Genomic DNA, 11,516 nt, shown 5'->3' on the forward strand with positions numbered 1-11,516 from the left:
CAAACAATCTAGTGGATCATGTTTGCACATGGAAATGCGGGTTACCTCCATGAAATCTGGTACAAGACAAACTTGTGTCTGTTGACATAGACCTTGCGGTCTTCCAGATTATCCTCAAATATTCCTGAAAATGTGTCATTGATTTCCTACCATTTCATCTTGATCTCCTTGTCTATTAACAACTTAGTGTCTTCATAGATGAGCAAGCTCATAGACACTTGCTCAACTACATCACTAGTTGCACTCTCGATGGTGTCCTTTGACCCTGTTCTCTTGGAAGCCATTATACTCATACTGCTGAGAGATGGACGAACACCTGTGATACCTGGAGATAGAGAAACACTCATGGAAAGCACAATGTCAGTTGAAAACCAAAAAAACTTTAAGGACTGGCATGTAACACACCTGGGTGACTGAATGAAAGGATTGCACAATTTTCGCTAGGAATCTAGGAGACTAGCTACCAAAACTACGCAAAACACAGTCTGGACTATCAGTAGGTTGACTGAATGCTGAAATTGCAGAAAGCACAGTCCAGCCTGGTAAACCAAGAATTGCATCTACACAATTCAACAATGACTGCAAACCAAGAATTTCTTCTGTGCAATTCCTGAGGCCAGCAGGGCATTGCCTCTCATAATTGCACAGAGCAAGCCTGGAGGGTAGTGTTGGGAAAGATCTACGCAATTTTTGGGAGGAAGGCAGAGCCTTCACTCTCAGAAATGCACAGTGCAAGTCGGGCAAGGCAAGGTGTGGGCCAAGGTAGCCCAGACCTACTGACAAGCGATTGAAAACATGCAAAGGATAAATGCATGGTGAAGTTGAGTGAAAATAAGCATGAATGATCATGCATGCAAACAGTGAGTGAAAGATTCATAAAACAGGAGAACAAGTAAGTGTGTGAATCCAGTCACCGCAATGACGACCATTAGTGCAAAATCATTTTCATGCATGCGACAGCAGTAAGATGCAATGGAAAACTGAAACAATGCTTCTACAAGCTAACATGCATTAAAACGACAACAAAAATTCAACAAAACCAAGCAAAAAACACTCACACAAACTGAAATATAAAAAGCGCAACAAAAGACATGTAACGCAGACTTACTTAGAAAAAGCTAAGTTGAGTATGCCGAATGCTCCTAGATGCGATGTGGGATGCCAGAGCTCCAAGATTGAAGTGAGGAATGAGCTCTAAAGCGTTGAATAAATAATTTTGATAAGATCGAGGCTTATGACGTGCATGTCACAAATCTATGAAAAAGCAATACTTGGAGGGAGGTTTCTAAAACGGATTTTGAATGTAACCTCAAGCTGCTAAAAATGGATCCCTAAAATCTAGGGATGCTTTCTGATTTTTTTTTATTTTTTTTTCTAGAAAAGAAGCCCATGCATCCAAATTAATATTTTTCAGTCCTAGAGGGAACTGGTCAACTTGGGAGCACATGCAACAGTCTACAAGTCTGGGAGTGACTTTTGCACAGTTTATGGGCTAAGATGGCCAGTCTGTCCCTTAGGCTCTGTGCAATTTCTGGAAAAAATTCTTGGCTGTCAACCATAACTGCGCAAAATTTGAGAGCAAGCCTTGTGAAGGGTTGATCTGTGAAATTTCTAGAGGGAAGGTTTCCTGGCTTCTCTACACATTTTTGGAGAGCAACATGCTGCCTAGGTGGTCTGTGAAATTCTGGAGAGGAAGGCTAGTTCCCCTCCAGATTTGCGCAATTTTCCAGAGCACAACAACCACAAAATGACCAAGTTCTAGAATGTCAGCTTGTGGGTGGGAGGAAAACAAGCAAGCAAACACAATATGACAACCAACAACAACTCAACTAATGCATATGTACCTAGACAGTGCAAGACATGATGCTAAGGATGGTTGGTAGGGAGGCTCAAAATGAAGCTAAGGAAAAATTTTGGTAGGGAGGCTTCACTTGTTGACCATTGGGCGAATGTCGTGCTTCTGTCACTTATTTCTTCAACGGGAGAGCCAACATGTTAGACCAGTTGAAAGGTCTTCCCTCATTCACAATTTGATCCAACATAATCACCTAACTCTTCGGGAAGGTTTCTATGCTCTCTTGGACATACAAGTGGCATGCGAAGATGACCAAGAGCTGATATGCCTTCCCTATTATCCTTGTCTTGTAAACCTAGTTGGGTGTTTTCCTAAACTTGGATGGCTCTTTCACCTAGCTCTTCAAGATGTCTCTTGATTTTGAACCACTGTTGGGTATGGTGAAGGGTGTGTCCATAATGATCACCGGCTGCGGCAAGTGATACATCTCCTGAAAGTCCTTTTCCTTGAAGGTAGCAAGTTTTGTTCCACTGGCACTACTCAACGCCATTGTCTCTAGATCAATAGGTGAGGCAATCTAGTGGATCGTGTTTGCACATGGAAACATGGGATACCTGCATGCAATATGGTACAAGCCAAACTTGTGTATGTTGACATAGACCCTACAGTCTTTCAGATTCTCCTCAAATGTGCCTGAAAGAGTGTCATTGATGTCGTGCCAATTCATCTTGATATCCTTATCTATGAGCATATTAGTGTCTTCATAGATGGGCAAGCTTATAGACACTTGCTCAACTACAGCTCCAGTTGCACTCTCGACGGTGTCCTTTGACCCTTTTCTCTTGGAAGCCATTGTACCTATACTACTGAGAGACTGACAAACACCTGTGATACATGGAGATAGAGAAACACTCATGGAAAGCACAATGTTAGTTGAAAACCCAAACAAATTTGAGTATTGACATGCAACACACCTCGGTGACTGACTGGAAGGATTGTGCAATTTTCACTACGAGGTTGGGATATTGGCTGCCAAAACTCTGAAAAACATAGTCTGAACTATTAGTAGGATGACTGAATGCTGAAACTGCACAAAGCACAGTCCAACTTGGCCTACTGAGGATTGAAACTATAAAATGTGCAGTTTCAGTCAACAATGACTGCAAACCAAGAATTGCATTTGCACAATTCCCAAGGCCAACATGGCATGCCTCTTAGAATTTATCAAAGCAAGCCTAGAGGCTAGTGTTGGGAAATCTCTATGTAATTTTTGGCAGGAATTCAAATCCTTTACTCTTAGAAATGCACAGTACAATCCAGGTAAGGCAAGGTGTGGGCCAAGGCAGCCCAGACTCGCCGACGGGCAACTACAAACTTGCAAAGGTTGAATGCATGGCGAAGCTAAGTGCAAACAAGAGTGAATGATCATGCATGCAAACAATGAGCGCAATATTCCTAAAATGAGAGAACAAGTAAGCATGTGAAGCGAGATGCTGCAACAATGACTATTAGTGTAGAAATAGTGTCATGCATGCGACAACAGTGAGATGCAATGGGAAACTGAAACAATTCTTATGCAAACTAACATGCATTAAAATGATAACAAGCATTCAACATAACCAAGCAAACATCACTCACATAAACCGAAATAGAAAAAGTGACAGAAAAGCAACAAAAGACATGTAAAGTAGACTTACTCCAAAAAAGTTGAGCTGAGTGTGTAGAATGCTCTTAGATGCGATGTGGAATGCTAGAGCTCCAAGATCAAAGTGAGGAATGAGCTCTGAAGTGTTGAATAAATAATTTTGATAAGGTCAAGCCGTATGACTTGCATGCCACAAATCTAGGAAAAAGTGACACTTGGTGTGAGGTTTCTAAAATGACTTTTGCATGTAACCTCCAGCTGCTAAAAATGGATCCGTAAAATATAGGGATGTTTTTTTATTTTTTTACTTTTTTCGGAAAAAGTAGGCCACACATGAAAATCAACATTGCTCATTCCTAGAGGGAACTGGTCAACTTGGGAGTGGATGCAACAGTCTGCAAGCTTGGGAGTGACTTTTGTGTAGTTTCTAGGCTGAGCTAGTCTAGTTGTCCCTCAGGTTCTATGCAATTCTAGACTGAAGACTTGGCTATCAGCTAGAACTGTGCAAAATTTGAGAGCAAGCCCTGTGAAGGTCTTCTCTGCATAATTTCTAGAGGGAAGGCTACCTAGTTTCTCTGTGCATTTCTGGAGAGAAGCAGGTTGCCTAGGTGACTTGCTTAATTCTGGAGAGGAAGGTTGGTTCCCCTCCAGATTTGCACAATTTTCCAAGTGAGCACAACAAATAAAAAATGACCAAGTCTTGGAATATCATCTTGCAGGTGGGAGGAAAGCAAGAGAGAAAACACAAGCTGATAAGCCATAAAAGCTCAACTGAAGCATATGTACCTAGATAGTGCAAGACGTGCTGCTAAGGATGTTTGGTAGGGAGGCTAAAAAAGAAGCCAAGGAAAAATTTTGGAGGGTGGTTGTAGCCACTACAACACTTAGCGACACACTAGTAGAACATTAGCTCATAGAATGGACCTTGTTTCGTGAGAATCAAATCTAATTCCTTCGGAAGTGTTTTTCGATTCTCTAAACATCTTGGTTTCCACACTAGCTTGACTAAAAGATGTAGCGCTTGCCATGCTCTTGGTCGGTCAGCACACATTCCAAGCCAAGTCAACACATTTGTTTCGATTGCCGATGAGGGGTATATTGGTGCAAAAGAAATATGACTGTCAGAGTTTAAGTTTCATCTCTGGTGTTGCTCCGCTGCTAACAGGCCTAAACAGTACCCTGACGGAGTCACGCAGGAACACAAGCATCACTCTGCTTCCAACGAGTCTATTCAATACCTTGGAGGAGTTACTTGCATCACCTCTTTGTGCAAGAAGCCTTTCTCTTCTTTCGCATTTTTCAAAATTTTTCACATTTTCATTTTTTTCATTCTTAATTTTCAAGAACTTGTTAATCTAGGTTGTCACTGATGTTAATATAACAGTGTTTGTGATGGCAAATTCTTTGATACATGATTTCCCATTAATGCCCATTGATCATAATGCTCATAGTAATGAAATTTTGATATATGATGATATGATGAGATGGACGACCCAAGAGAATTGAACAGAGAATGACGCAGGAGGTCAATTGAACAGCAAATGACGCAGGAGGTCAATTGAACAAAAATTGAACAACAATTTACACGGGAGTTCAATTGAATAGAAAATGACGCAGGAGTTCAATTGAACAGAAATTGAACAACAATTCAACAATAATTGAACAACAATTGAACAAAAAATGACGTAGGAGGTCAATTGATCAGCAATTGAACGAGAGCAATTGAACAACGATAACAGAGGAGTAAATAAGAAAACTATCGGAAGAATGGAAGAGTGAAGATAATTCAGAGGAACAACAACTATCAGAAGAGTAGGGGTAGGAAAGTACCGACTTCCTTGATCGTGGCTGAAGTCCTGTACTCAATCCTAGTCATCAATCGTGTAGTCAACACTTAGATCATGGTCAACTACGGAGGTTAAGGCTAGGTTTAATCCATGTGCCAGTCGAAGTCCCACAAACCATCAATTGCGATAACATTGTGGACCTGTTGCACCATTATAATACGTCCTAAAGAAATATCACATATGTCTCATATCTCAAGTTTGGAAGAGATGTAATGATGGTAAAACCTCCGATTGCAATATCAAATTGCAGACATGTTGCACCACTATAACATGACTTTATATAATTTCACATTCGCAGTATTGCAAGTTTCTAAGGGATGTCAAACTGCCGATTACATTAAGGTTGTGGACCCGATGGGATTATTAACAACTGCTTAAGATCATTTCACATCCGCTCCATTGGTCGTAGGGGATCGACTATGTTATGAGAAGACCTCCAGAAGTTGCGATTGTGATTAAAGGTGATGACATGGCATGTGGGACCTCCATATGGGTAATGTATCTCGGGCATCTATCATAAAGAAGAGGTAATATTTCACAACTTGTGAACTTTAAGGAATAGAGGAAGTTGGAAGGTCAAGCGAATGAAAGAAGAAGTCGAAAGGTCGAGAAGCCAAAAGTCTGGCAGATGATGAAGGTATGAAAGAAGCCAAAGATTGAGTGAGAAAAGATGATGAGAGGAGTAGGATAGAACTAAGCTGTAGGTCAAACAAGACAGGAGGAAACTGAAGGAAAAAGCAATTATGTTTATTGGGTTAATCTTTGAAAGGCTCAGACATGTGATGAATTAATCTAGTACATAATGCAACCTGAAGAACAATTCTGTGAAGGGGAAAAATAAAGTTTCTTTTGACATCGTTTGAAAGGAGCAGTAGCCCGCACCAACATTGAAGTGTTTGTGAGCCTGTTTCTAGGAAGTAAGAGATCACGATAGCAAGAACAGTGAGAAGCAGTCATGATGCCTATTTGAAATCATCATGAGGTAACCTTCATATGAAGACAGGCTATCATTGGTATAGCAGCGAAGGTGTTGATAGATAGAATTCAGTAAAGAAGATGTTGGGAGCAGAGAATAACTACCAAACATATATAGACAATATATAACAGAGGGTTGGAGCCCTTGAGGTTGGTGCCTCATGTTATCACTCAGGTCGTTCCCTTTGACTCCTAAGGGAATACGACTGAGGTAACCACAGACCAATCTTTTAGATGCAGGTCCTAGCCTACCTGCATCCAGAGAGGGCTCTCTCTTTATGATTGAGGTTTGTTTGGGTAGATTTTAGGCTAGTTATGAAGTACGGAGTTTGTTTTAAGTTTGGTTGGATGGATGGTGTCATTCAATGGAACGGGGTGCAAATCTAAGAAGTTCAGTCCATTGGGAAATGGAGTCCATGAGGATGAGCTGGATATGGTTTCTTTGACAAAAAGAGGTGTTATAGAGCAGGGAATCAGTCATGGAACAATCTGCAAGCTGAAGTCAGATGGAATAGGGTCAGAGGTAAAGGGTAACTAAGCATCCTTCATCTGACAGAGGGAAAGTGAATGATTAAGACCAAGAAGCAATTAAGGATTTCTTAGCCTGCAATCAAGATGTGATAACTAGGGAAACAGGAGCAATTAAGTATTCACTGTTTGTGCTAATTATGAAGAAAACATAGAAAATAACAGAGATTGAACACAGATTACAGTTACATAAATTCTGGGCTATTCCTTTTCCCTGATATTTAGATTATGAAACATGTATGATATAGAAAGACAGAAATTGAAGACACAAGTAAGAGAAAGACTTATTGATCCACAGAATGATTCAAGAATTCTGTAACATAGCTCCCTGTCATCAATCCCACATCCAGAGTTCAACAAAAATGCATTCCAGTGGCCTTTTATTCAGAATATTCACAGAGTTACAGTGCAGTTCAGAAATGAATTACAAACCAACAACAACCAACCAACCCTTAATACATTGCTCAGGGTGGTATATATAAGAAAAATATCTACAAAACAAATCTGAGGGAAGATCTGAGGAAATAACTGCGTTTAACCTAATTTTTGCTGAAATAAACGCAAAAATATCTATCTAAGCTACGCTGGAGGCAACAGCATAAAAAACGAGGCATTGAGGTGTCCTTTGAGCTCTGTTCTGTCTATCTGCAATAATTATTCTTTGGCTTTTGATCTGTTCCTTTTAGCCGGCTTCAATGTTTATCGATGCTGATTAGAGTTAACTTTTAATAGCCTTTAACTCTGTACTGATACTCTTTGACTTTGTTGGATGTTATTTAGTGTTCCTTTGATGTGGCTTTAATTCTCCACTGATATTCTTTAACTGATACTCTTTAACGCTCCGCTGATACACTTTTCGCTGAATCGAGACTCTTTTGCCCCACTGATACACTTTGACTCTGCAAAATCACCCTTGCCTACCACTTTATGGAAAAAATAGCTGCTGCGGTGCTTTTACAAGCTTTTGGAGGAGTTTCGGCGCTGGCCGATCAAAATATCAACAAAAATGAAGAAATACTGAAAACTGTCAGGACATCTACAAAACGATAACTGTGTTAGGGCCGAGCTTGCCGTCCGGAGCAAATTTGGGCCGAGGCAATCAAAAATGACTGAAGAAATGATCATGCTTCCTTTGAATTGGAAGCGCGCGCAGGCGTAGACTAAAAATATGCAGAAAAATAGCCTTTTTACCTTTATAAGGCAAAAAACACTTTACACAGGAAAAAACATGACTTTACAGGCAGGAGCGATCACTGTAGCAGAGATTAAATCCAGGCCGTTGGATCGTGTGAAGGCAGATCCAACGGTTGAGAGGAGATCGGCGATATCGCATCGGCGGGGGACCGGGGTTGGAGTCTTTATATATATATGACTGCGATATAGCGACCGCCGATATCGCATCGGCGATCGCATATCGGGGGTGGCATGGGCGAAGGCTTAAACAAATAGTGATGAGCGAAGCGATATGGGCAAGCGATGTAATATGGAGCGTTGGATAGGCAGGTTAATCGGACGGCGGAGGCGCAATCGGCATATCGCGTCGGCGGAGGGCTATGGACATGGGCCTTTATACAAGCGCGACAACGATATTGCGATAGCGATGAGTTTTGCGATATAATAGAAAAATTGCGGAAATATGGAGTTTTGCGGTAAAGCGGGGTTTTAATAAAATATGGAGAATTGTGATAAAACGAAATATTAACGATAAAGCGGAGAAATGGGAAAAAGGGGCGATTTTCGATGACTTGCGATATCGCTTCGGATGCGATAGTGATATCGCATCGGAGGAATGCATTGGGGGCATAGTAGAAGGGGGCCAACACTCTACTGCTACCTCCGACAACGATATCGCGTCGGAGGGGGGTCTAATGGATCGGAAGAAAATTTTATACATTGGAAAAGGGTTATTGAAATCGGAAGAGGGTTTATATGATCAGAAGAGGGGTTTATTTATGGTTATATTTCAACCAGAGGGCGGGGATATGTATATAAAGGGGAATTTTATTATATTTTTAGTATGGGAAGGGAAAATAAAGAGGGATTTACATAATAAAGTTAGAAATTAGTATGAAATTGAGAAGAAAGCGCTAAGTATGAGAAACTTAGGCTTTTAAAGGGAAAAAAGGAGTTTAATGGAGAAATCTAGGAATATTGAGCAGATCTCAATATCCTTGGGGAAATTAGTGAATGATTTGGGGAAAAGGATGAAGGGGAAGTTAGTCATGCCTCGCTTGAGCTGCTCCAAGGGAAAACTGCCTTGCATTTGTGACCTGAAGTAGATTGAACACTTTGAAACACAAAATTGATCACAATCCTTCATTCTGCAACCTCAAAACTGCCTACCCAGCCTACTTACCTAACATTTTGTCTTCTTTTTGGATGGGTGCACTTGGACTAGAAAACCCAGCTTTTCTCTTTTTCTTTTAGCTATCCTTCTATCTAAATCTACCCTTATTTCTTCCAGGGGCTCAGATTAAGCTATTGAGCACCCTAACTTCTCTACCTATCTAACAATCTGCCAAGATTAAATAGTTTGGACAGATATTTATTCTCTATCTCTAAAACAAGCAATTTAAACCTAGGGAGGCCAAGATTAAGCTGTTTGGCCTTCCCTTAACTGTGAAATCCTTCAAAAATGGAACTTTTGCAGCATGGAAAAGATGAAAATTTTTGGCACTTGCACTGTCAATGATGAAAAATGACACCTATTGGAATAGGAGGCTAACAGTGGCTCCACTTGGGGATGGATTTTCCTTGTGAAAAGTCAAGAACAACAGGTCAGATGGCCTTATATTCAATTTTTGCTGTACTCTGAAAATTTCCCTTTGCTAGTTGCCTTATTTATGAACATGACAACATACTTGAGGAGCTTAGGGCCTTCTCTTCGGGCTTCAACTGCAGAAAACTTACTATCCAAACAAAAACTGAAATCCTACCTACTTACTCTAATCAGCACTCTGCTTACTGGTTAGGTGAAATGAAATAGCCATTGCAGCCACTTAAGCATTATATACATCAGTGACTTTTGTTGCTTGTGCTTTCTGGTGCTTGAAATAGAGATCTTACAATCAGATATAGTTTTGTTAACCTTTGAGAAGATCAGGAAATTCTTGATCTCCTTCGCTGAATGTAGACACTGTACACAAGGGTCCTGCAACATATATACACAATTTTTGAGCTGATTTAAACAACTGTAAAAAGGCTTAGGATAGCTATCATGCCTTGGAATTGGGAAATCACTTTCAACTTGATTTTGACCCTTACAGCCTGCTAATGGAGAAGAGCACTGATTTCCTCCATCATTTAATCTGTCAGCAGATGAATTATACAAAACCTGGAATGATGCCTGCAATTTATTACATACAGGTTCAGATGGAACCTGGCAGATTTGTGCTTGCTGCTCCTCCTTCTCTTTAAACAATTCAGATGACTTAAAACAAAGCGGCAGGGAAACAACTTGGATCATTTGATCACATGCTGTTGCTTCCAAGTCTCCTTCTGAAATCTGACATTTAGTGGCATTTTGGGGCTGCAAGACTAGAGGTAATGCATTATGAGCAAGGATTTGACTCTCCTCTAGATGGTCAATATCAAAACTTGTTGACATTTGATTACACACTGCATGATAGTTATCCTTAATAAACTGAAAAGATTCAAAACAAAATGGTAAAGTTCCTTCACTAGTTTCAAAATTTTCTGCATTTTCCTCCTCCTCTTCATAGCTGAAATGAACAGGCCGATCACTGGATTCAGGTTGCTGAACCTAAACTTTCGTTTCTCCCAAAATAGCTTCTGTTTCCTCTGCAAGGTTAATATGGATTTGAGGAGCATATTCATCATCATATAGATCATATTTTGGTAGACAACTGAAAGAAGAAAAGCTACTATATTCACACAGTAGATTAGGAGATTGCTCCTCCACATATGGCTCTATGAATATGTCATCTGATTTGGCAAAAATTTGTTCGTGAATATCAATTCTTTCCCTCTGCAAAACAGATGTGTCCTGGCGCTCTAGACATTCAACTTTCAGTGTGATCTTCTGTATCATTTCCTCTGATTCCTTTATCAAACTATGAAGTTTTTCCTCTTTCTCTGCTTTCCGCTTTTCTTCTCTGATCTTCAGATTTACCTCTACGTCCACTGCCATGTCCTGCATCTGTTTCATAGTGGACGGGCTTCTTTCTCTCAGACGAAATTCAATCTCTGAATCAAAAGCTCTTGGATAATGCAATAGAGCTAAATCAGGAGGAGGTCTTATATTTAATGGCATTGAATGATAGATTTGATTGAATCTGTCTGAAAATTGTTGAACTGTTTCATCTGGAAGCCTTTTTAACTGATTATATTCTTCTATGAGCATGAGGAGATTGACTTTGATCATCCACCTATCAAGGAAGAGTTTGAGAAACTGCTCAAGACTTGAGATGCTAGCTTCAGGCAAGGTTTTGAACCAAGTCCTAACTTTGCCTTGCAAAGAAAGGGCGAAAAGCCTAATACTAACATCCTCGTCATCTACTTCAAATATGTTAAGATAATCTTCAAAAGCTTGGATATGCTTTTGGGCAGTAACACCATTCTCTCCATCAAATCTTGGGAGATACTCGGGATGATCTCTAGGTAAAGGATTGAGCGTGGGAGGCAAAATGAGTGGCTTATATCTATCAGGAACTCTACGAGGCACGGGAATATGTACAGGGATTGGATTATTGGGCTCAATTTTTGG

The sequence above is a fragment of the Pinus tabuliformis genome, chromosome Q (assembly GCF_031772625.1).
Source record: "Pinus tabuliformis cultivar Carrire ecotype Pingquan chromosome Q, CPIR1, whole genome shotgun sequence".
In the NCBI taxonomy this organism is placed as follows: domain Eukaryota; kingdom Viridiplantae; phylum Streptophyta; class Pinopsida; order Pinales; family Pinaceae; genus Pinus; species Pinus tabuliformis.